We start from the raw sequence: 24,099 nt of genomic DNA, 5'->3' as shown, positions 1-24,099 counted from the left end.
TCAAATTTTCAAGTGGCTTGTCAATCAACCAAATTCTCAAATGCTATTCAACACAAGTAAAAGCTCTTCCGCTAAATCCAAAGCTTTCTTCAAAGCCAACCCTCAAATGATCCTAGTGATCTAAAATGTTCCGGTAGTATGATTTTAGTTGATGCACATTCCAACTAAGTTGATGGACATTTCAACCAAGTTTCTCACTTAACTCAGCCCGATATCATATATCGTTACGATTAAACATTATCCTACCTTTGTGATTTGAATATTGTTAGTTTACAACCTTTTTTACATTTCTACGTGTATTTTATTTTAGCCTACCATGTGCATTTTCTTTTGGTTTTGTAATTCTCTTTCAGTTATAAAGTGATTAAAATATTTTTTTTATTTTTATGCAATATTTAAATCTTAGGCAAGCACAACGCACATAATATTCAAAGACTCAAGTCACGAGGCATAAAAAGAACCAAACCAAAGTTCAATCGTTTTGTTCAAATGTCAAATCTTGCACAAACTCACAAATTGGACACACAAATAGTCTATTGGCAACCTCCAATAGCGGCATGCCAATAAACATCCTCTCTCGAGCCTTCATTTGACATTGAAGGTGAAATAAGTGCTTTAGCCATTACTCCGTCTGATTTTGACACCAACATAAGTACCCATGAACATCCTCTTGTAAGGCTGTAATTGCAAATTAAATTCAAATGTAATTTTCACACCTCAAAATCGAAGATGCTCTAATAAATTAGAGTGACTTACATGAAACCAACTCACCATCATATGTCATTCTAATTTAATAATATATTACCTTCTAAAGAAAAATGTGCACATGACAATACACTATTAGACAAAAAACTATACATGACAGTAAATTCGTCAAGAGAGAGTCTCCCACTTAAAAAGTCCACTGGTCGTTTTTTTTTTTTTTTTGTGGTCAAAAGGTAATTTCATTACCAACACAACAAACTTACAAAAGAGGAGGCCAAAAAACATGATAAGCATAAAAGATATGGACCTCCAGCAAAAACTCAAAACAGAAATTTGAGCCCAACAAAACATACCCTAACAAACCTCACACATCACCGCCATCAGTGCACTGTAGACCGGACATCGCGATCCCACATCCAAAGCAAGCTCTTGAGATCAAGCCAACCAACACCCAGGAAGTGAGACTCCAACATTCACCACATAAAATGCAACCACAAATCAAAAGAAACTTGTGGGAAGAAATATCCCACCAGTAACAATGCTGACAAAGGCACATACAGAGGTAGTGCTGTAAACACCGAAGTTGAAACTCTACGCACCAACCGGAAATATCGCGAAAAATCACTTCAGAAATAAGCGTGGTGTAAACACCGAAGTTGAAACTCTACGCACCAACCGAAAGTATCGCGAAAAATCACTTCAGAAATAAGCAACTACTGATCCGGATTGATGTGGTGTCGAGGAATGAAGGAGCCGAGTGGGAAGATTAGGAAATGGAATGATGAAATTGGAAAGAAATGAATGATCCCGATGGAAGGCAAATGATGATGAAATCTGAAGCCATAGAGGATAAAGGATGAGTGAAAACATGCCTATTAAGACGAAAAGTGATGGGAAAGTGCAGGAACAAGCAAGCAAAAGGAAAAACAGGAAAGAAACAATCAATAACCCTATACACAGCTAGGGTCAACGGGGGAATATGGTGGTAATCACTGAAACCAAGCTCACACAGAAGTGAGAACTCTCAGGAAGAGAGAAAACTTTCAAACCAGTTTAGTATAGGAATTGCAACTTTAAAACCCATTGGTTTTTTACTGAGAAATAAAAAGCTGAAGCTGTTTAGTACCCTGACCATTTTCATACTGCACACACTGCCAAATATTGGATTTTTGGAGCTGGCAATTCCCCATGTCTTCATCGAAAAGCTCTCTCTCATTACCCAATCGAAAAACCGTCATTGTAAGGTAAAACTTTCTCAATTTCTACTCAGATTTTGTAATTTTCGAAAATGTTTTTCTTTATTTTCACAAAGTACATTATGCTATCGGATTTTGTTAACTATTAATTATTGTTGATTAGTAGAGTGCGGCATAAGGAAAATGATGCAGATGATACATGAGTATGGATCGTTTACATGGAGGATCGAGGACTTCTCTAAACTCAAGGACAACAAACATTACTCCCACACATTGCTGGTCTCAATTGGTGCGTACTAATAAAACCCTTTTTTCAGAGAAAATCCATCTTGGACCGTACAATTAGTAGCCAAGATCACCTTTTTAGTTTATGGGTTTCGAGATTGGATTTTCTTGAATATCAAACAGAAAATAGTACCTGTACATATTTTCATTTTCTTTTCCATATTCAGAACTGTTATTTACCGATGCATTTCCCAAAACGTACAAAATATACCGGTAGGTATAGCTACTGCTTAGGCAATGAGCTGCAAATTTTTAATTTTATTTTCCGAAGGGTTAAAAGAGATTTTCAACAAACCAAAAGCGTTGTTTATATTTAATGAGATTTGATCTGGAATATCGGATGCTCTTGATTTTTTAACCGTTAGATTTTTTTTATCATAAAAACACGAAATTTAAGATCAAAGTGTCAAAAAAGCCACAATATTGTATACTTTAGAGCTAGATAAAGTTTTTTTCATGTCTGACACAAGACTCGAAAGTAGATCTGGATTGTCCCAATACAAAATTATTTTCCATAAAAGCAACACAAAAGTGTTTTTTACAAAAATAGTGTTATGCACACATCCAATTTTACCTTCCACGCACTCTTGTTAAAGTTTGACTATTAATATTTTTTAATTCATTCCATAGCTAAAAATTAAGTGAAGTGTATGAGAATCTTCATAAAGCCCAACGAATTCTCTGTGTTGGGTACATCAGAAGCTTCAAATTTGTCATCTGGCTGGAGTAGAAGTGCCAACTTTAACCTGACACTGGTCAACCAGCTTGACAGCACCAAGTCAAACAAAAAACCTCGTAATGGTAATTTTGAAGTTAGCATATCTACTTCAACCAAATGACAAATTTGAAGCATCTGCCACACCCAAATACATGAAAAATTTCTTGGGCTTTATGAGGATTCCCCTAGCCAATTCAAAGCAAATCAAGGCTCACTTAAAAACTTATAAATTTGTGGGCTTTATGGCCTACTATTGGACTTCTAGTACTATTAACCCATACAGCTAACCCCTATTTTTACTTTTTACACATTTTCCTTAATTTTTAGCTGTGGAATGAATTGAAGAAGATTAATAGCCAAAAGTTAACAAGAGTGCGTGAAAGGTAAAATTAGATGTGGGTATAACACTATTCTTGTAAAAAACACTTTTGTATTGCTTTATGGAAAATAATTTTGTATTGAGACAATCCAAACTCGCTTTCAAGTCTTGTGTCAGACACGAAAAAAAGTTTTATCTAGCTCTAGAGTATACAATATTGTGCCATTTTTGACACTTAGATCTTGAATTTTGTGTTTTTATGACACAAAATCTAACGGTTAAAAAGCCAAGAACATTCAGTATTCCAGATCAAATCCCATCAAACATCAATAACTCTTTTGGTTTGTTGAAAATCACATTTAACCCTCCCAAAAATAAAATTAAAAATTTACAGCTCGTTGCCTAAGCAGCAATCATAGCTACAAGTATATTTTGTACTTTTTGAGCAAGGCACTAATAAATAGCAGTTCCGAATATGGAAAACAAAATGAAAAATGTACAGGTACTATTTTCGTTTCGATATCCGAGAAAATATAATCTCGAAACCCATCAACTAAAAAGATGATCTTGACTACTAATCGTATGGTCCAAGATGGATTTTCTCTAAAAAAAAAGGGTTTTTATAAGTACGCACCGATTGAGACCAACAATGTTGAAACTGTGGGAATAATGTTTGTCGTCCTTGAGCTTAGAGAAGTCTTTGATCCTCCATGTAAACTGTCACATCTCGGCCAAGACCCCCACCACATCCCGAGCTCGACTCTACCGTAGCACAATATTGTCCGCTTTAAGCCCCTACCACACCCTCACGGTTTTTTTTCTAGGAACTCACACGAAAACTTCCCAATGGGTTACCCATTATAGGATTGCTCTCGCGCGAACTCGCTTAACTTCGGAGTTCCAATGAACTCCAAACCAAATGAACTCCCAAAAGGCAACGTGCTAGGTAGAGATGGGAATATACATATAAGGCTTACAGGATTCACTTCCATGGGCTATGTGAGATGTAACAATCCACCCCCCTTAGGGCCCGACGTCCTCGTCGACACACATCCGGCCAAGAATCGACTCTGATACTAAATTCTCACATCCCGGCTCGGGATGTGGTGGGGGCTTGGGTTGGGATGTGACATAAACGATTAATACTCAAAAGTATAATCTGTTTCATTTTCCTTACGCTGCACTCCACTAATCACCAACAATTAACAGATTACAAAATCCCGTAAAATAATATACTTCGTGAAAAGAAAAGAAAAACATTTTCGAAAACAAAAAATCTGATTAGAAATTGATAATGTTTACCTTACAATGGCAGTTTTTCGATCTTAGGGACGGTGTGAGAGAGCTTTTGAACGAAGACATGGGGAAATGCCAACTCCAAAAATTCAGTATTTGGCAATGTGTGTGCAGTATGAGAATCGATATAGGTACTAAAAAGCTCCAGCTTTTTATATCCTAATAAAAAAACCAGCAGATTTTAAAGCTGCAATTCTTGTACTAAACAAGTTGGAAAGTCTTTTATCTTCATGAGAGTTCTTCTCGCATCTGTGAGAGATTGGTTTCAATGATTACCACCATCTTCCACCGCCGGCCCTAGTTGTGTCTAGGTCGGTGGTTGCCCTTATTTCTTTCCTTTTTTGTTTTTTCCCTTTACTTGTTTGTTCCTGCACTTCCCCGTCACTTTTCCTCTTAATAAACATGTTTTTCACTCATCATCTATGGCTTCAGATTTCTTCATCATTTCCCCTCCATCCCGATCATCCATTTCCCTCCAATTTCGTCTTTCCATTTCCTAAACTTCCCACTTCGCACATCAATCCGGATCTGCAATTGCTTATTTTCGAAGTGATTTTTCGCGATACTTCTGATTGGTGCATAGAGTTTCGACTCGGGTGTTTACACCGCCATCTCCGTGTGTGCCTTTATTGGCATTGTTGCTGGTGGGATATCTCTTCCCACAACTTTCTTCGATTTGCGGCTACGTTTTATTTGGTGCGTTGTGGTGAATGTTGGAGTCTCTTTTCCAACCACTTCCGAGCGTTGGTTGGCTTGATCCCTAAAGCTTGCTGGGGATGCAGGATCATGGTGTTTGGTCTACAATGCACTAACAGCAATGTTGGGTGCAGGTTGTTAAGGTTTGTGTTGGTTGTTCTGTTGGGCTCAAATGTTTGTTTTGGGTTTTTGCTTTGTTTTGTTGGAGGTCCATTTCTTTTCCCTAATTGCGCCCCTTGGCTATCTCTCAGAAAACTGATCGTCCCTCTTTCATTTATCCATGTCCAGCACATATGCTTACTCCTTTGCGGCCCATTCTCATATCATTGCTAATTGGTTTAGCAATGATATTGTTTCCAACATCTATAAAGGTTCAACGCCCTAAAATGGTGAAGCCTTCAATATACTGAGATTAATGCTTTTTCCTTCTTCACTCTTTAAAATCGACAATTTAATTAAGAACAGCGAAATGGTAAAGTTGCCCTATCCCCACTTTTTTCTTTTTATCCGTGTATGAAAGTAGTTTTACTGAACCTTTTCTTTCAAATTTTTTGAATCACATATTCTAAATTTAAATTTAAAACTAAAACAAAACGAATGAACTAATTGTCACAGATGTGAACATGTAACAAGAGGCTAGTAGTTAATAATTTATAATTTCTATCAAATTGCAATTTGGGATTTTGAAATTGTATTCATTTATTCCTTTTATCTATTTGAACGTTTAATCTTCCATTAAATAGATGACATGCCATATGTGGGCCCCTTTTTTGGGCTAACGTGTATATGATACACCTTTACATTTTCAATCAAATTGTGCGATTGGCTATCTTGAAATATGAAGCATCAATTTAAGAGAAGTCAAAGCTACAAGATGAGTTCTTTTTGTCCATATAGTGCAAATATAAGTTATACGATAGCTTATAAACAGGTCCTACACCCCACAAAATCATCAATTCTATGAAGGACCATGCGTTAAAACATTCTTAAGATAAATTGATATGATTTCAAACTTATGGTGTACCAAGAAAAAAATTGAAACCATTTTTTTACATTTTGCAATATTATTCCAAACGGTAGTTAGCCCAAACAAGCACCACGATCTAATGTTTTTTTTTTTTTTTTATAAGTGCGCATTCTTAGTTCGAATCACCTCGATGAAAATTGACAAACACACTTCGTAGCCCGCCTAATACATGTTAGCAGAAGTATTTTAAGAATTCTTGCTTAGAAGACCACAACTTTTATGTTTTATTGAATAAAATGAAAAGGCTCTTATGTTTTTCTGTTATTTTGATTTTAGTCCTGTTTAAGAAATTTTTAAGTGTATACTTTGAGTATCTTATACTCCGATATAAATGAAATTTAACAGTTCAAAACTCGGAGTAAAATATGCTCTAAGCATCATACAATTTTGGCAACTTTTGTAAATTGCAGATTAAATGCATTTTCCTATGTGAAATTTGACTGGGCTTTGATGCTGCTTAAAGAAGTGGAAAACCCCTTTTGTCAATTGGTTGGTCAGGCGAATAAATAAGAGATTTTCTATGGTACCTTGGAGTATTTCATATTCCAAATATTTTAGCCGTTGGATTTTTGTTTAAAAATACAAAAATCAAGATTGAACTGTCGTGAAGTATACACTCTGAAGGGTCCTAGGATTTTTGGATAAATGATTGAGGTTTTCGTTGTCTGCAATTCCCCAACTGATTGCTAGTACTCTCTCTCTCTCTCTCTCTCTCTCTCTCTCCTGGGCAGAGAAGGCAGGGGAACCGTGTATGGGAAGGTACGTTTAACAATGTGGTTCGTTTGTTTTGACTGATATATGGGGTTCGTATGGTATGATTTATATGGGTTTGTTTTCTTGTTGGTAGAATGAGAAATGAGGAAGAAGATGTTGTACGTGATCCTTATACGTGGAGGATTCACAACTTGTCCAAGCTCAAAAGGACGAGCATGCCTCTGAAGTTTTCATCGTTGATGATATCAAATGGTACCTCATTCTTCACCACCATCTCCTATAACTTAATCCTACTTATATATATATATATATATATATATATATATATATTGCTTAATTATTCTGCCAACTGACTGCAGATTTTTGCTCCCATTTTGTTTTATTTTTTTATTTATTTGTGAGGTTTTTGAAACTTTCATTTTTTTGGGTGCCAAGAAGGAAAGGCATTCTTCATTTCTTTCCCATTTTTGGAATACCAAATTAAATGATGGGGTTCAAGTGGTAAAAGGGTCATTTTTGTTTATGAATTTATTTGTTTTCATCATCTCCAAAACACATAAATAATAGTAGATTTTTCATTCATTCAGACCATAGATTTCTTATACTGGAAGCCTTGACAGTTGACACAGGCTGATTAAGCAACAAAGCTCCAAATTTTATTCACAAAAACATGGGGTGCAGATTAAAATTACTGAAAATATGAGTATACCCCTCAGAATTCAATTTTCTTTAACTAAAACCCATCATGATATATTTCTCTAACAAAAACCCAATGACTAGCTCTAACTAAGCAATATCCATTATTAAGTTTGACTTGGCAAAATTTGTATTTTTGGATGTCTAAATTACCTCTAATAACACTTACTTTGGATCTCACTTATTATCTACATTTATTTTACATTATTCATTCTATTAAATGTCTTCAAATACCTTATCGGGATTTGGAAAAAAAAGAAAATTAAATGTCATGATTCCTATGCATTTAATAACAAAAATTTACATGATACCAATGTTGACATACCTCGATCAAAAATGCCTACCTGGACATCCGAATAGCGATGTGCTGGGCGACACCTGAAATGTGACGAAACCATAAAGTATAATAATATGAAAAATATGAATAAATTAAAACCTAAAAATAATTAATTTAGAATGCGCATGTGAGCAGGATTGAACCCATATCAAACAAGTAATGTCAGAGCATAAGTAAATTGCAGTAAAAGAAGAGTAAGGATATGTATACCGAAATGAAGAGTCTCCTACATAACAGATGTTATGAACAATCTTCGTCGTCACAAAACCACTCCCCCTAAAATCCTGGAGGGGCAAAAAACAAAGATGAGTGGACCTGAAAATAAAATTTTATAAAATCTTTTCGAAAAGTGTGCTGTAAAACAAGTATATATTTTCTGAAAAATATTATAATAATAGTATGTAATAGGTACCTTGCATCACATTGCGCTAAAAGATGTAGGCACAACAAGGTATCTCATTATCAAATCTCAAATCATTATGACGAGAAAACAATGATCATTAGTTTATGTAGGCACACAAGTCCATTGTAGAGGTATTCAGACAATGGAACAAGCTGGACGTAAGTTTTACATTCTAGTACTACATTACATGAACTGCGCTAGTCGCATCACATACGAGTCCAACACATCACACAAAAGGACAGGCTAGCACTTAACTCTAGATCCAAAACAAATATAAACGATGCATGTGAACTACACTTGATGCTAGTCCTTGGCCCAGGACTATACAAACATTTAATAATGAGCAGGTAAAACGTAAGAATGTCATATCACAAGTTTATACTCATAAATAATATTAAAAACATAAGTTTACGAAAAATTTTCTATTTGTAAAGCTAAATATGGCATGTCACATCATAATATATAAAAGTAGTTGTTAAAAGAAAAAAAACACAAATACATATATATACACATACATACGTAAAAACAAAATGATCCACTCACGTAACCAAAGCTTGCTTGACCTTGGTGAGGCTTGTCGTTTGTTGATCCAAATAAGCTTGCACCTATACCAAGTCACTTTGACTTTAGCAAAGTACTTTAAACATAAATCATACACAAAATGAACAGATTAACTAGAATCTGTCCAAATTTCTCATTTTACAAAATTGCCCCTAAAATTAGAGGTAATTGCAAAATACCCCCGACTTCTTGGAATTACCAAACATCCTTAAAACTTCAACAATTTTTGCAGTTTGGTCCTCGGTGTAAAAACAGTACGGCAACAACATTCTTTTCTAAAATTTCCCACCAAACCAGCACATACTATATGAATTAGAAGTTGGGACAAGAGAAACATAAGTATACCAGAGGGTCTCAAGGTGGCCGGAATCTTACGGGCCCATAAAGGGTTTTCGTCGGGTTTCATAGTAGCAGTCATGAAATCGAGCATGCAAGGCTCGAACTAGGTCTAGATAACTTGAAGATGGGACAAAATGGGCCTGGCCTCGTCAGACCGGCAAAGATTTGGCCAGAATCTTTGTCGGAGTTCTCTGCAAGAATAGGGGAAAAAAGGGGTATCAAGCCTCTGGTTTTGAGCTCACGGTGTGGGTTCTAAGTTTACATGCAAGCTCGAAACCAAGCTAGAAAACGGAAACTGAAATGTGAGGGAGGAGTATGGAGGCTTACCAAGTCGAGAGCTCGAGAACTCGTTGGGGTAAGTGATGAACAGTGGTGGAACCCATTATGCAGAACTAGGCTTGGCTTGATGTCCTTAGCAGATTGCATGAGGGTGTTGGCAGCTATCTGTGTGTGTACGAAGGGTTTCAGCAAGTGGTGGTCATGGTTTTTTTTTTTTTTTTTCCTTTTCTTTACTTGGCCGAGAGAAATGGGGAGTGCAGAGAGACAGAGCTATGAAGGCAGAGAGTAGAGATGTGAGGAAGATGAGTGGAAAGAGAGAGAGAATGAGGGAGTGGGATGTGAGGGAGGGAGCTTTGGACTTGAGTTAATTTCTACGAAAACAAAAACTACTAATTCACTATTTGATTATATCTTCAATTCCCAAGAGAAACAAATAAATAGTATAATATGAATAACTATTGTTTAACAATAGAAAAAAAAGCAGTATGATTTTATTTTTTATTTGAACGATTTTGTTAAATTACGTTAATATTTTATATTATTTTTTATATTAAAAATAAAATAAAAAAATGTGAGAAAAAATGATAAAAAAAAGGAAAAAAAAATCTAGTTCAAGAAAAAAAATTCAAATAATTAAATATAACTTTGAGATATTTGTTTCCTTCCCAAGGTGACCCCATCATCATCGTCTGGTTCTACCACAATTTCCATCATATGATTACATGGATCAACGCCACCTATATACACAATATTAAAAAAAAAAAAAATCTCTTTCATTTTGTTTAAAATTTCATGGGGAAAGGTAATTGCAGCAGTACAGATGATGACTGCAAAAGTAATTGCGGTGCCTGCAAGAAAGAGCAAAGACTACTACATGGTAGAGAGAGAGATGATGTCGGCTGAAAATGGGGAAAAGAGAGGGTGTGAGAGCGACGTGAGAGAGAAGGAAAAAGAGATGGGGAGTTAAGATGTGGGATGGAAATGATGTCACAAAAGTGTTGGTTTTTTTAATTCATTAAAATATTTGTTTAAATCAACTTGCACAAAGCCATCACAAGCAACAAAGCATCAGCATGAATTTAGAGCTCATTCATCTAGTCGGAGTTACCTTATGTAACCTGTACGGCTCAATTCATAACTCAACAATATATATATCTCATCAACAATATGCTTGCAGACGAGTCGGAACCACTTAAAGTGGTCTGTACGACAAGTTGAGTGTAAATAAGTACATTTTAGTGCTACGATCACGTGAAGGTTGTGCGAAGTATCGCAAGTCACCTACAAGTCGGAACCACCTAAAGTAGTCTGTACGACAGGCTGGCACCTGTCTTGGATCCAAGGTGAGCGTGTGTGGTGCGAGAGGTGAACGATCACGTGAAGGCTAGGCCCTCAACTCTGGCAAAGCACTAACACCGGGGTGTAGGTTAATAAGTTCTCTAAACATCTCACATAATCCTCAATTTACATAAACATTCGATAACTCACCTCGTACTTACCTAAGCGTCTACAGCGTCAACCATAAATATATGTAACTACTAATGCATGTATAAAATATGTGAATACTTGGCATGGTACTTCAAAACATAATTTCATTTAAAATGATTTTCTGAGAAAAATCAAGTATATAGATATATACTGAAAACCAAAAGTCCACTCACTGATATGTCGAAAAGTCATAGCCCCCAAGCCTCGATTGATTACGCTCGTCCTCAGGATAGTCTCACCTATATGCGAAACAGCTATATAAACGTCAATGTAATGCACATAAACAAAATTAGGTAATAATTTATCATACAATGCTCAAATGGGGTGTTTGAATATACCACCATGATCTACACAACCTCAAGAACATCCCCATATTTTTAGAAAAAATTTTTGATCACCCACGCGCTGGCCAATGCACGGCCAGACACACCCCCACGCGTGGCCATGTGCCTGGCATGCCTAATGGAAAAGTTAACATCATAAGGAATATTTCGTTAAAATTAACCTGACGCCGTTAGTTGCCGTTAGGAATATTCCGTCAACTTTGACAGAATATTCTATTTTCTTCTCCGATGAACCACCGGCCGCTGTCGCCGTCGCCGGAAATTGGAAAAATATTCAAAGCTTCATTTCTCACTCGATTCTTAACCAAAATTCATGAAATTTTCACCAAAATGAAGCTTAGGATGAGAAGAACACATTCTTACCAATTCCAAGCCCTAAAATCCATGGGATCTCGCTGGAGAACCCTCGATTATCAGCCAAAATTTCAAACTCGCCAACTCGACTTCCCGACGTCCAAAACGCCTCGTTTTTTCTTCTTCAAGCTTCATGAGAGTGTTCTAAAGCTTCCTATAAGCTTAGAATCTTCCAAAAACTTCATATTTACGTGTGCATGAACAGTACCTCAAATTGGAGGTTATGGTTCTCGGGTTTTCCGACAGCTTCACGTCCTAAATATGGTATAGATGAGATTGTATGGTTAAAAGGAATACGAATATGACATCAAAAACCTCGATCTGTGAAGAAAAATGGCTGATTTGGGTGATGTCCGTATGAATTGTACGAAAATGCAGAAAAAATCCGAGAGGGAGGAGAGAGAGAGTCAACGGGAGTGAAAGAGAGGGTGTGAGTGTGTGGCCCAAATTTGGGCATCCAATCACAACAAACAAAACCACACAACCACACAAAACATCCAAGGGCAATTTCGTCTTTTCATACTTGCGATAAAAATGTTTCGGGACGGGCTGTTACAGAAATTCATAAATTTTAGAAAATAAAATTCTGTCATTTTAAAATTCCGTAATAATCTTAAATTTTCTCATCCAAACAGAGTGTTAAATTTTGGCTTTTGTATTTGGAAATTGTTATTAGCACTTCAAAAATCTCATTTGGCATTCTAAATTTTTTATAATTAGAAAAAATATATATATGTTTTTGAGAAGTGTAGAAAAAAAAAAATTAATGCTATTAATAGTTTCCTTATACTTAAGCAAAAATTTAACAATTAGAAACTTAGAACACAAAATATCTCATACTACAAAACATCATAGAAAATCCCGTAAATCTGAATACATTGATTGATGTATAGCAGGACTCCATCCGACATTGTCCTTGAGCTGCGGCATAAAGTGTACTGATGCTTTATTGAGACAGTGAAGGGAAGGGTTTCACTAAAATGGTTAGAGCATTCCCACCGTAGCATATTGCTCGGGGGACTGTCTCCAGAACAAAGGCCCGAGGGCCGGTGGATGGCATCCAGCGTGAGGCAGGCCGGGGGATGGGGGAGGCCCGAGGGCCAGGCCCGTGAGGGATTGCCAGCCCTTGAGCCCGAGGTGGGAGTGACGCAAGGCTGACGCCAGGGTGGCGTCAGCGTATTATTTTATTTTTTTTGTGTCAGGCGCGTGCACCCCACCTGCGCGTGGGGGCGCGTCCCGACACAATAATCAGAAAAAAAAAATGTTTTGTCAGTTACCGTTGGGAAGCCACGTGGCTTCCCACGGTACGTTAGATCCTAACGGTCACTTAATGTGGACCGTTAGATTTCAACGGTAAAAAAAAATAAAACTGTCAGATTTAATATCCACCGTTCGATCTGAGATCAACGGTGGATATTAAAATGCTTTAAAAATTAAAAAATAAATGAAATAATAGTTTAAAAAATCTGAAAAGTTACCGTTGTGACACGTGGCACAATCTGGAGCGTTGGAATTAAATTTTTTTTATATCCAACGGCAGAGATTAATTAATTGAATAAAAATTAAAAAAAAGTGTAAAAAATTCAAAAAAATTCAAAAAAATATCTGAAAAATCTGAAAAAAATTGTAAAAAAAATTGTTTTTACTTTTCTATAAATACCTTCTCATTATCATCTACCTTCACAACAATTTCATATTTTCTCAACTACTTTCAATCACATTCCTTTCTTTGTCTCAAAGTTTGAATTATTTATGTTGTTTCCATGTTCATGAATATTTATTCAAATTAATTTGGTAAGTTATTTATTCAAATTAATTTGGTAAGTTATTTATATTAAGAATTAATTTGGTAAGTTATTTATGTTGTTAAAAGTCCATGACCATGACCATCGTTCTAATTAAAAGTCCTTTACATAGATTACATATACTAAGAATTACATAAACATAAACATAAAAAAATTACATAAACATACTAAGAATTACATAAACATAAACATAAACATACTAAGAATTACATATACTAAGAATTACATAAACATAAACATAAAAAAATTACATAAACATACCAAATAATAAAACACACCAAATAAAATAACATAAACATACCAAATTCAAAATAACACACTAAAATGAACTTAATTATCTTCAGCTTGTTTCAATGCCCACTGGTGCTCTATCAAGTCAATTTGTCCGGCATTGTGCATGTCTGGCATTTGAAATGCAGTATATCGTTGAATGAACCTTTCATTGTAACGTCCATCCCTTTGTAATGGCTCATGTTGCATGGGGTCATCGGTGGCGTCATGAGCACAATATATACGTGTTCTTGAATTGTTCATCGGGTCTGGCTCATATTCATCAACAGCTTCATAATCGTACTCATCTTCCACAATCATGTTGTGAAGAATGATGCACGTCATCATGATGGATCGAAGCGACTCTACATCAAACAATCTGGCAGCACCCCTGACGATCGCCCAGCGAACTTGTAGGATACCAAAACAACGCTCCACATCCTTCCTGCACCCCTCTTGACAGCTTGCAAAGTGTTTTTCCTTCGCACTCCGCGGACGTGGCACTGTTTTGACAAATGTTGACCAGCGCGGGTAGATGCCGTCAGCTAGGTAGTATGGCCCGTCGTACATACGTCCGTTGACCTCATATGTAACTTTTGGTGCCTTTCCTTGCAGGACATCGTTGAACACTGGGGATTGGGCAAGGACATTGATGTCATTTTGAGCTCCCGGGACCCCGAAAAAGGCGTGCCAAATCCATGTATCAAAAGATGCCACCGCCTCCAGAATGATACTTTTTGCCCCTTTTCTGTCCCCGTAAGCGCCTTGCCATGCACTTGGACAGTTTTTCCACGTCCAGTGCATACAATCAATGCTTCCAATCATCCCAGGAAAGCCACGCATCTCCGCCTTCTTCAACAGCCGCTCCAAGTCCATGTGTGTGGGTTTGCGGAGGTACTCAGCGGTGTAGATAGATTCGATTGCTCCGCAAAACCTCATCAGGGACTCAATAATGGTTGATTACCCCATCCTCGTTATCTCATCCACTTGGTCTGCAGATGCTCCATATGCAAGCATCCGCAAGGCAGCAGTAATTTTTTGCTCCGGCAGTAGACCCATGGCACCAAAAGCATCTTTTTTTTGCACAAAATAAGAATCATGGTTGCAAACAGCAATCATGATTTTGTTGAACAAATGTCGTTCCATTCTAAAACGACGTCTAAAGTACGTATCAGGGAATGCACTATTAGGAACAAAATAATCATCCAAGAGTTCCATACCTCGTCGTTGCCTGCTTCTATCAAGGTTTCCGGAATGCCTGGGCCTGCAGATCTGAGCCGCAGCTTGGATGACTCGACGGGAATGTGAGGCTCTGCCCCTTCTTACATCGTCATCTCTCATTTGACGCTCCTCATCTTCTTCCCTCTCATTTCTTACCCCCTGGTGATTGAACATTGATTCTGATTGGTTAAACAAGTCTTCCTCTTCCTGATTCAATTCCCACATCATCCTTGAGGAAGAAGAAGAAGACATTGAAAGAAAGAAACAGAAACCATGAATATTGAAACTGATTTTTGTGAATAAGGAAGCAGAAATTATGAATAATGATAGAGATCTTGAGAATTTTGGTGTGAGATTTGTGAAGATGGATGGTGGATTATATAGAGGATTCAGAAAGGATTAGGTTCTGCATAATGCCACGTGGCATGCCGTCATTCGTTAAAAATATGATGGAAATCTATCATCCAAGATTGTTAACAGATTATGACACGTGGCATGCCGTCATTTGTTTAAAATCTGATAGAAATCTATCCTCAAAGATTGTGAACCGATTATGACACGTGGCGCGACGTGATTGGTTAATAATCTTATCAGAAATCCATATTATAATTATTTATTTTGTATTATTTAATAATACTTAGGATAATGACACGTGGCGCACCGACAACGATTAAAAATCTTATCCGATATTACATTTAAAATTATTTTGTATTAATTTTATAAATAAAAAAAATACTAATATTTTATTGCCTATTGCCAGGGCTATAGAAGTGTAACGGTGGAGATGCAAAATCTATTGCCAGGGCTACTTACTGTTCATTAAGGGCAATTACTGTTCATTAGGTGGATTGAATAGTGTATTGCCAGGGGGGAGGGCTTCAACGCTGGAGTTGCTCTTAGTGACAGTCTGTCCTCTATAGTGGTGGGTCTGCACTCTGCACCGGATATATGGAATTAGAAATCTTTAGAGTCAGAGATGCCTGGGCTGGGGAAGACTGCACACTCCACACTGTATACACCTTGCAGAAGTAAAGTGGAGGAAGCGTCACTGAACAGGTTTTTTTAAAGGAAAATTTGAAATAGATCTAATTTTATAGATTATTTTTTGAAATAGGTTCAATTTTTAGTGACTTTTGACTTTTGAAATAGGTCCAATTTTTAGTTACTTTGGATCCATTTCAAAAAACCCCTTTTTTTAATGGGTGTGCCTTACATATATATATATATATATATGTAACATTCTTATCTTCAATACCAAAAGTGAATATATTATGCCACTTAATATTCTATTCAGGTGATATTCATTTTTATTTATAAATAAGAGATTTTAGATTCGATTCTGGTTAAAGATGAATTTGAACCATATTATTGCTGGCTCAATGTAAGACTTAATCCTTTAGTATATATAATATTGTTTGTTAAAAAATATATATACATATTATATATACACACACACACAGCATTCTATATTAATTTGTTGGTGCATAAATTATCTTCGAACCTTCAACCAAAAAAGTAAAAATAAAAAGCTAAACTACCTAGGGCCGCCTAGACACCATCTCGGCAGCCACCTAATTGCCATCTAAAAGCTTTGCCGATTCCCCCCCCCCACCAAAAAAGGCTGCTTTTTAGAACGATGATAAATGGAAATACATAACTTTTAGCGAACAACTATTTAAAATTTTAAGGTAATAACCTATATGAAATGTTATGACGTATCTTTCTCTCTATTTCTTGAGGTAGGTAATTTTTTTTCTTGGATTTTCCTGCACATTCATTTTTACCTCTGACTTTTTGACTGAATAAACCAATAGAATCAAAAGACAGAAATAAGTAGAGTGTTCGTAAGGAGAAAATGAGTCCGCATAGAGACAAGAGGGGACATGAGAGCAGTTGCTCCCAATATCACAAAAAATGCTGGAAACCAATTTATGCCCACCTGAACAAGCCTTTCCCTGCCTCGTGCTAAGGATCCAACAAACCCATAGAGAATAAAACTCACTAACAAGCTCAACTGCTCAACACATGCACAATATGTGGGTAATTACTAGTAAACCATGAAACAATTATGCTTGTTACACAAACAAAAGTAGTGGTTGGCGCAACTCAAATTAATTTAGGAATTGTTTGGTATTCAGTTTTTGTTTAATTTTTTAACTCAAAAATAATTTTTGAGTCCTGAGTTAATGATCTTTGTTTGGTAGGATTATTTTAAAAACTAAATTTGTAAATCAAATGATGTGGTTGTTGATGATTGGATTATTACTTAAGTGTTGATTAATGTTCATGTATATTTTCTATTGGTGACATATCATTTCGTTTACAAATTTGGTTTAAAATTTTGGTCTCCTTAGCATTACCCTTATGAAGAACTCAAGAAGCTTGTTCTTTAATTTTTTTAGCAATGATGAAATTTTTTAGTAGGATACCAAACAAGCTTTCGGACACAACATATCACAACGTCAACTATGTTAACAAGTAAACTTTTGGGCACGATATCAAATTGTTATGGTCGTCAGTTGAGATCAAAATGGTAGAAGCGGGGAGCAAGAATCTGTGTTCGAAAACAATTATGAATCAATCAAACACAAACAAATGTTGCCAAATGATGGTCCCTTACCATAGTGGTGGAAAGGAGTAAAGTCCTTGCATGATGGCGTGGATTCGAACTCCTTTGGTGGCAAATCTAACAAAATTTATTGTTTGACAAAAAAAAAAAAAAAAAACAAACAAACAAACAATATAAAAATAACAAACTAACTAAAAGAAAAGGGAAATAGGAACCAGGTAATCTAACCTAGCACAGCCCATAAGGCCAAACTTGGCCCAAGATTATTACATTGTGCCATATCATGTATGTGTCTGTAGTTTTTGCCCCTCAAATTATAAGCAAATTTTGGGAGTCAGTCGAACTCGAAACTCAGGTGCAAGGGTCAGTGATATTTTCAGTTCTTTACTAGCTTTGGTTTGGTTTGGATTGAACAGGAGGATCCTTGTTGTACGTCCAAAGTGGTTATCCGACCAAGATCGTAATGGCCTAGTCCAGTTGGCACAATATTTGGGCATCGCAGGTGCTTCAAGCTTGGCACCTGGATGGAGTAGATATTCCAGCTTTAGCTTGACCCTGGTCAATCGACTTGACACCAACAAGTGAATCACAAGGCCTGCAACCGGTATTGTTCTAATCTCGAGTGCATCTCCTTTCATCCACATTCATGTTTGTATAACATTTTCAGAACAAATTGGGACACCCTTGGATGGAAAGATTAAAACCAGGGATTTGGATTGATTTTCTGACTTTCATCCCTCATGGAGTGGTGAACCATATACGCATTTTTTTTTACTCATCCCTTCCCTTTTTGGAGAGACGTTCATGTGATATACGCCTAATTTGCATTTTGACGACATATTTCTTCATGTCGTTAGGGCTTGTTGTAATGCTATAAGTTGATGTAGCAGGACTTAATAATTTTCAGTTGATGTTTTTTGGCTCCAAATTTATGACAAATTAATCCCCTATAAATTCAAGAGGGGATTATTTATAGTATTGAAGGTTTTGAAACCATACTCAAGGCTCTAGAAGCCATGCATGATGATTGATGAGTAATTCAAAACGATACAATTAAAATTCAATTGTGTTCATGATTTTCCTTTCGTCCTTGTTTTTTTAAATGCCTGTTCAACACTTGCATGGCATGGCCCGAACACGAATAAAACAGGGGTGATAGTATGCCATGCTAATCATGCAAGCACAACATATTTTTCCTTTCCTGCTGGCTCAGACATGGCATCGTACAGATACAAAGAACGACTGAGCCGGGCATTATTATCATTTATACTCCTTGGGAACTGTTGGAGAATAAATCCAGTTATAATATTTGGTTTATTAGTTAATATGTTTGAATATGTGATTTGGTTTTTCTCCGAAGGGTTTCTGTGTTTGTGTGTGTGAATATATATATGTGGCTATTATTGCTGATAGCATTAATCATTGATTGAATTCCTCTATGTCGATAATCGACTTCTATTGTAACCTCGAAATGTACTTCACCTTTAATTAATTACTTGGTCTGCATTCTGGATTATTTGCTTTTGTTTCCTCGATAACAGGATCTGTAAAAGAGTTCACAGAAAACAAGGGGTGGGGCTTCAAATCCTTCATCCCTCTCAGGACTGGTTTGGTATTGATGTGCTTTGAAAAAAAACTGTTTTTGCTGTGCTGTGAGAATAAGCAGCTGTGAAATAAAACAGCAGAGTGTTTGACAAACTTTTTTGTAAAAGTGCTTTTGGAAAAAAAGCAGTATGATAGTGTTTGGTAAACTTTTATGTAAAACAGCTGTAACTGTATGAAATGACCAAAAATGGCATAATACTATATTATTATTATAATATTTTATTTAATATTATTATTTTTATGTGAGGATTTTGTGTGGCCGTGGGGCCCACACCCTATTTTCCTTATCCATGCATCTTCTTTTCCCTTTACACTCTCGAACTTTCTTGAAAACCCTCAGCTCTCTCTCTGTGCACTCTCTCCTCCACCGAGACAACCCCACACACAAACCTTCGATCTCAGACCATCTCACCTCAGCTCTCTCTCTTTCTCTCTGCACTCTCTCTTCTTCTTGCTCCGAATCCTCGGAATCAACCTCCTGAGCTTAAGCTGAGTGAATGTACTGGTGAAATGGAGAAATGGGTTTTGGGAAATTAGGGTTCTTGATGGGTTTGGAGCCGCCATAGCTCAGTGGACGAAACGACGTCAGAGGTTGGGTCTGTTTTCCTCCGATTTCCGTTCAGCACATTCTCCGCCAGCTCTCACTCAATTCGGTCCTAGTAAACGACATCGTCAAGAACTTGGTCGGCGAGCTTCGCCCAATGCTCGAAGTTGCGAGCCCAGAGATTTTTGGAGACCCACTTGAGGTAGGTTGAAGGGAGGGTGCCCAGCATCTTGCCCTTGTATTTTCCGAAATCGATGACTCTGTCTCTGGCAGGCTGCGGTGTTGAGGCGAATAGAGAAGGTGGTTTGGGGGGTTTTGTGGGTTTGAAGGGGCAGGAGAAGCGGAGGGGGTGCGGAGAGGTGTGGGAGAATGGTGGGTTTGACGGAGGAGTGTGGAGGCAGAAGAGAGAGCTCAGGGTAGGATTGCCAGAAACTTTCATTAAAGGGTCACTGTTCACCTGTATTTTAGAGGTTTGCGCAGAAGCTGAAAAGCGAGCTTTTCAAAGCTGCATTTTGCTGCTTCTGTTTTTTGGCTTTTTTTCACTCAAAATTATGAAAAAAAGTTGAAGCTGGAAGTTTACCAAACACAAAAATGACCCCCAGCTTTTTTTGATAACAATTTTTTTTTACAATCACCTCAACCCCAAACCATATCTCAGAATGAGAAATGAGGAAGAAGGAGATGTTGTATGTGACACCTATACATGGAAAATTCCCAACTTGTCCAAGCTCAAAAGCGACAAGCATTCCTCTGAAGTTTTCATAGCCAGTGATATCAAATGGTACCTATTTCTTCTAACCATCTCCCATAAATTAACCCTATATATATATATATATATATATATATATATAAAAGTCAAGATCGAACGGTTAAAACACACGAAGTGCACACTTCTTAGCCTCCTATGATTATTGAATAAATAATTGAGGTTTTAGTTGTCTGCACCCTGAAGACTTTGTACTTCCCCAACTGATTGGTAGTACTCCCCTCCCTCTTTTAATCACTCACTCTGTCTCTGTCTCTCTTCTCTCTCTCCTGATCAGAGCCGAGAAGGTAAGGGAACCGTGGATGGGAAGGTACGTCTCTCTAACAATCTGTGGTTCGTTTGGTGTGACTGATATTTGTGGTTGGTTTGGTATGATTTATATGGGTTTGTTTTCTTGTTGGTAGAATGAGAAATGAGGAAGGAGATGTTGTATGTGATACCTATACATGAAAAATTCCCAATTTGTCCAAGCTCAAAAGCGACGAGCATTCCTCTGACGTTTTCATCGCCGGTGATATAAAATGGTACCTATTTCTTCTCACCATCTCCTATAAATTAACCCTATATATATTGCTTAATTATTATGCAAACTGACTGCAGATTTTGCTCCAAGATGATTTCTTTTGTTTAATTTTTTTAATTTATTTATGAGGCCATTTTCTTTTTGTGAACAGTTTATTATTGTGAGGCCATTGAAGTCATGGCATCTTGAAACTTTCATTTTCTTGGGTACCAATAAGGAAATGGTTTATGCATTTCTTTCCCATTTTTGGAATACCAAATTAATGATGGGGTTCAAGTGGTAAAATGTTATTTTTATTTTTATTATTTTATGAATTTACTGGTTTTCATCATCACCAAAACATATAATTAATAGTAGATTTTTTATTCATTCGACCATAGATTTCTTACACTGGGAGCCTTGACAGTTGAAACGGGCTGATTGAGCAACAAATCTCCAAATTTTATTCAAAAAAGGGGTGCAGATTAAAGTTAAGAGTAAAGTTTATAGTTGGTCCATGAACTTTCAGTCTTTTACCCTAGTTGAGATATGGTCGATGAGCTAAAAATATGTTAATTGAGGTCTCTAAAAATATAACAAAACATGAATGATTGATCCCTTCCGCTAACTTCAGTAAAATTTTATGTTAGTTTAAATTAGGGTGAAAGTTTAAGGACCAAATCTAAACCGCGTAATCAAATAGACGGAAAATCTCTTTGAAGACCAACATTACATGTTTTGTTAAGTCCAAGAACCTTAAATAACGGAATTTTTGTTCAAGAACCAAATCTAAACTAGTATTAAAAATCAGGGACCAATTTCTAATTTTAATCTAATTTTAGAGTAAAATTAAAATCTGAACCATCTTCAAGCTTCAAGACCCAAAAGCTAATGAAACCTATCAACTTAGTAGCACACAAAGCCAAGGATATCCCATGATTTTAACATTCTGCCTTATCATATATGTTTTTAATTTCTTTTACCAGCCTTGGTTTGTTTGATCAGGAGGATCCTTATACGTCCAACGTGGATATGCGATGCAAATCCTGAACTCGACGACCAGTTATCTATGTATTTGAGTGTTGAAGATACTTCAACATTGCCACCCGGATGGACTAGATGTGCAAATTTTTGCTTGACTCTGGTTAATCAACATGACAGCACCATGTCAATAACCAAGTCTACAAACGGTACTTTCTTTACTGTTTTTTTATTTATTTTTTATTTCGCATTTATGTTTGTGTTCTTAACTGTTGTCCTTTCATTTTTGTTCTTAATTCATTCTACCTTTCAAGGAAAATATTAAGCAAAATTCTTAGATTCTCAAGGGAAATTACATTATTTCCTGTTTTCCTTATCTTTCATTTCTTCTACATACCCGAATACAAGAAAATGTCACAGCTAAATTCTTAGATTCTTCCATTAGATTAGCATTTCCTTCATGGGCTTCTATTTGCTGATTGAAGGCACTTTGTGATATGCTACTGAAAACTATTGCAGTCTGGAAGTTCTAAAACAGTTAGCAACTTATTTGACCACCAATTATTGTCTTCACTTGTGATCCTTGATGTTTTCTTCACAGGCAATCTAAAAGAGTTCAAAGAAAACAAGAGTAAGTTTGGCTTCAAATCATTCATGCCTCTTCGGAAGCTCTATAACTCCGGTGCAGGTTTTCTAGTAAATGATATTTGCATTGTTCAAGCCAAGATCAATGTCCCAGTTAAAATTGGCGGCCAAGAAACTAATATTTCTGCAACTATGGAGTCATCAAAGAAAGAACTTAAGGGGCAGGAATCACAGGGGAATTCTGAACTCCAAAACGCACCAGGTTTTCAACAAGATTGCACTGAGGCTACTGATGACAGCCCTTCTAACCCTTCCTTAGGGAAGTCCCCACCACCCCAATGGGCGACCTTATGGATTTTAGGGGTTTACGACGAATAGAGAGAGCTTTTGTTCCATGGCTAGAAGAAGTCTGCTCATTGAATCCTTCCTTGATTGACTGTATGCTCAAAAGAACTCCGATCTTTGGGACTTGTGCTGCATTTTTAAGACGACAAAGGTTAAAGATATGATTAGGGATGCTTCTGACCACCTTCAACTATTCTGGGAAGAGGTCGAGGCCCTTAGATTTGACTTAGCATGGCTTGAGCTGCATGTTCGTACCGCATTTGGTATGAACAAGTTTCTACAAAGAGCGGGGAGACTGAAAAGGCTGAGAGAAGACGTAGACGTTTTGGAGGATGAACTTAAAAGGCGGAGGGCAGCAGTAGTTGTTACAAAGGTTGATCTTGCGGTACCAAAAAAAAACTTGGGTAAGGCGGAACAAGAATTCAATGGGATAGACATGGATGGTGAGCTAGGTTATGCGACTGGTTAGCCTTGTTGTATGATATCTTTAACTGTGGGTTTAGATCTTACCTTACTTGCTCGACTCGGAATCTTGAAATTTAAATAAAATTTTGCTTTAGCTTTATTTTTAAGTTGTGGGCATTAATTTTGGGAGTTTTAATGAAAAGCCCACGATATTGTTTACTTTAATGAAAAACCATATTTTTACACTAAAAAGTCAATCCTGGTATTATTCACTTTACCCTTTATTTTGTCTTTATCATTAAAACTCAAAGTTTTCAAGTTATTTTCATTAGTTTTCCTATTAATTTTTGCACAACATTTTTTCCTCCTACAGACTCGTCTTATTTTAGCAATTCAGTTGAACAAATTGAAGGAAAATCAAGGCCCATAATGTAGAAATAACTCCACAAAGTTGTTTGATATTGCAATTCCTACTAAAGAGTGGTGTTTTGCAGTCGGGCTCTAGTTTTTCTTTCTATCAATGAGGGGGAAAATAACTTTGTGGCCTCAACTTTAGTAGGGGTGATTATCCTACTCTAAAATTCTAGATTACAATAATGCATGACATACATTGTTTAATTTAATGATTAGGATCTGTGTTGAAGTATTTCAAGAGATTTACGGATCTTTTGGTATCTTTTTTGAATCCAATTTTTTTGGTTTTGAAACTAAATTAGTATTAAGTAATTTAGATTCATTCATCAT

At 36.6% G+C, this 24,099-nt stretch overlaps 1 long non-coding RNA gene across 1 annotated transcript; it reads left to right on the top strand.

Annotated features, from left to right (window-relative positions):
- Positions 1 to 19,364: 19,364 nt before the first annotated feature.
- Positions 19,365 to 23,534, top strand: LOC125478211. The gene is made up of 4 exons (XR_007259001.1): positions 19,365 to 20,847; positions 20,942 to 21,061; positions 22,045 to 22,229; positions 22,622 to 23,534. It is a non-coding gene; the product is annotated as an uncharacterized LOC125478211 (long non-coding RNA).
- The last annotated feature ends 565 nt before the right edge of the window (positions 23,535 to 24,099 follow it).

The sequence above is a fragment of a genome, unplaced genomic scaffold, assembly GCF_019419815.1.
Source record: "Pyrus x bretschneideri cultivar Hongxiangsu unplaced genomic scaffold, Pyrus_bretschneideri_v1 Contig24, whole genome shotgun sequence".
Lineage (NCBI taxonomy): Eukaryota > Viridiplantae > Streptophyta > Magnoliopsida > Rosales > Rosaceae > Pyrus > Pyrus x bretschneideri.
Note: the sequence above shows the minus strand (reverse complement) of the source record. Positions and strands in the feature narration are given on the sequence as shown.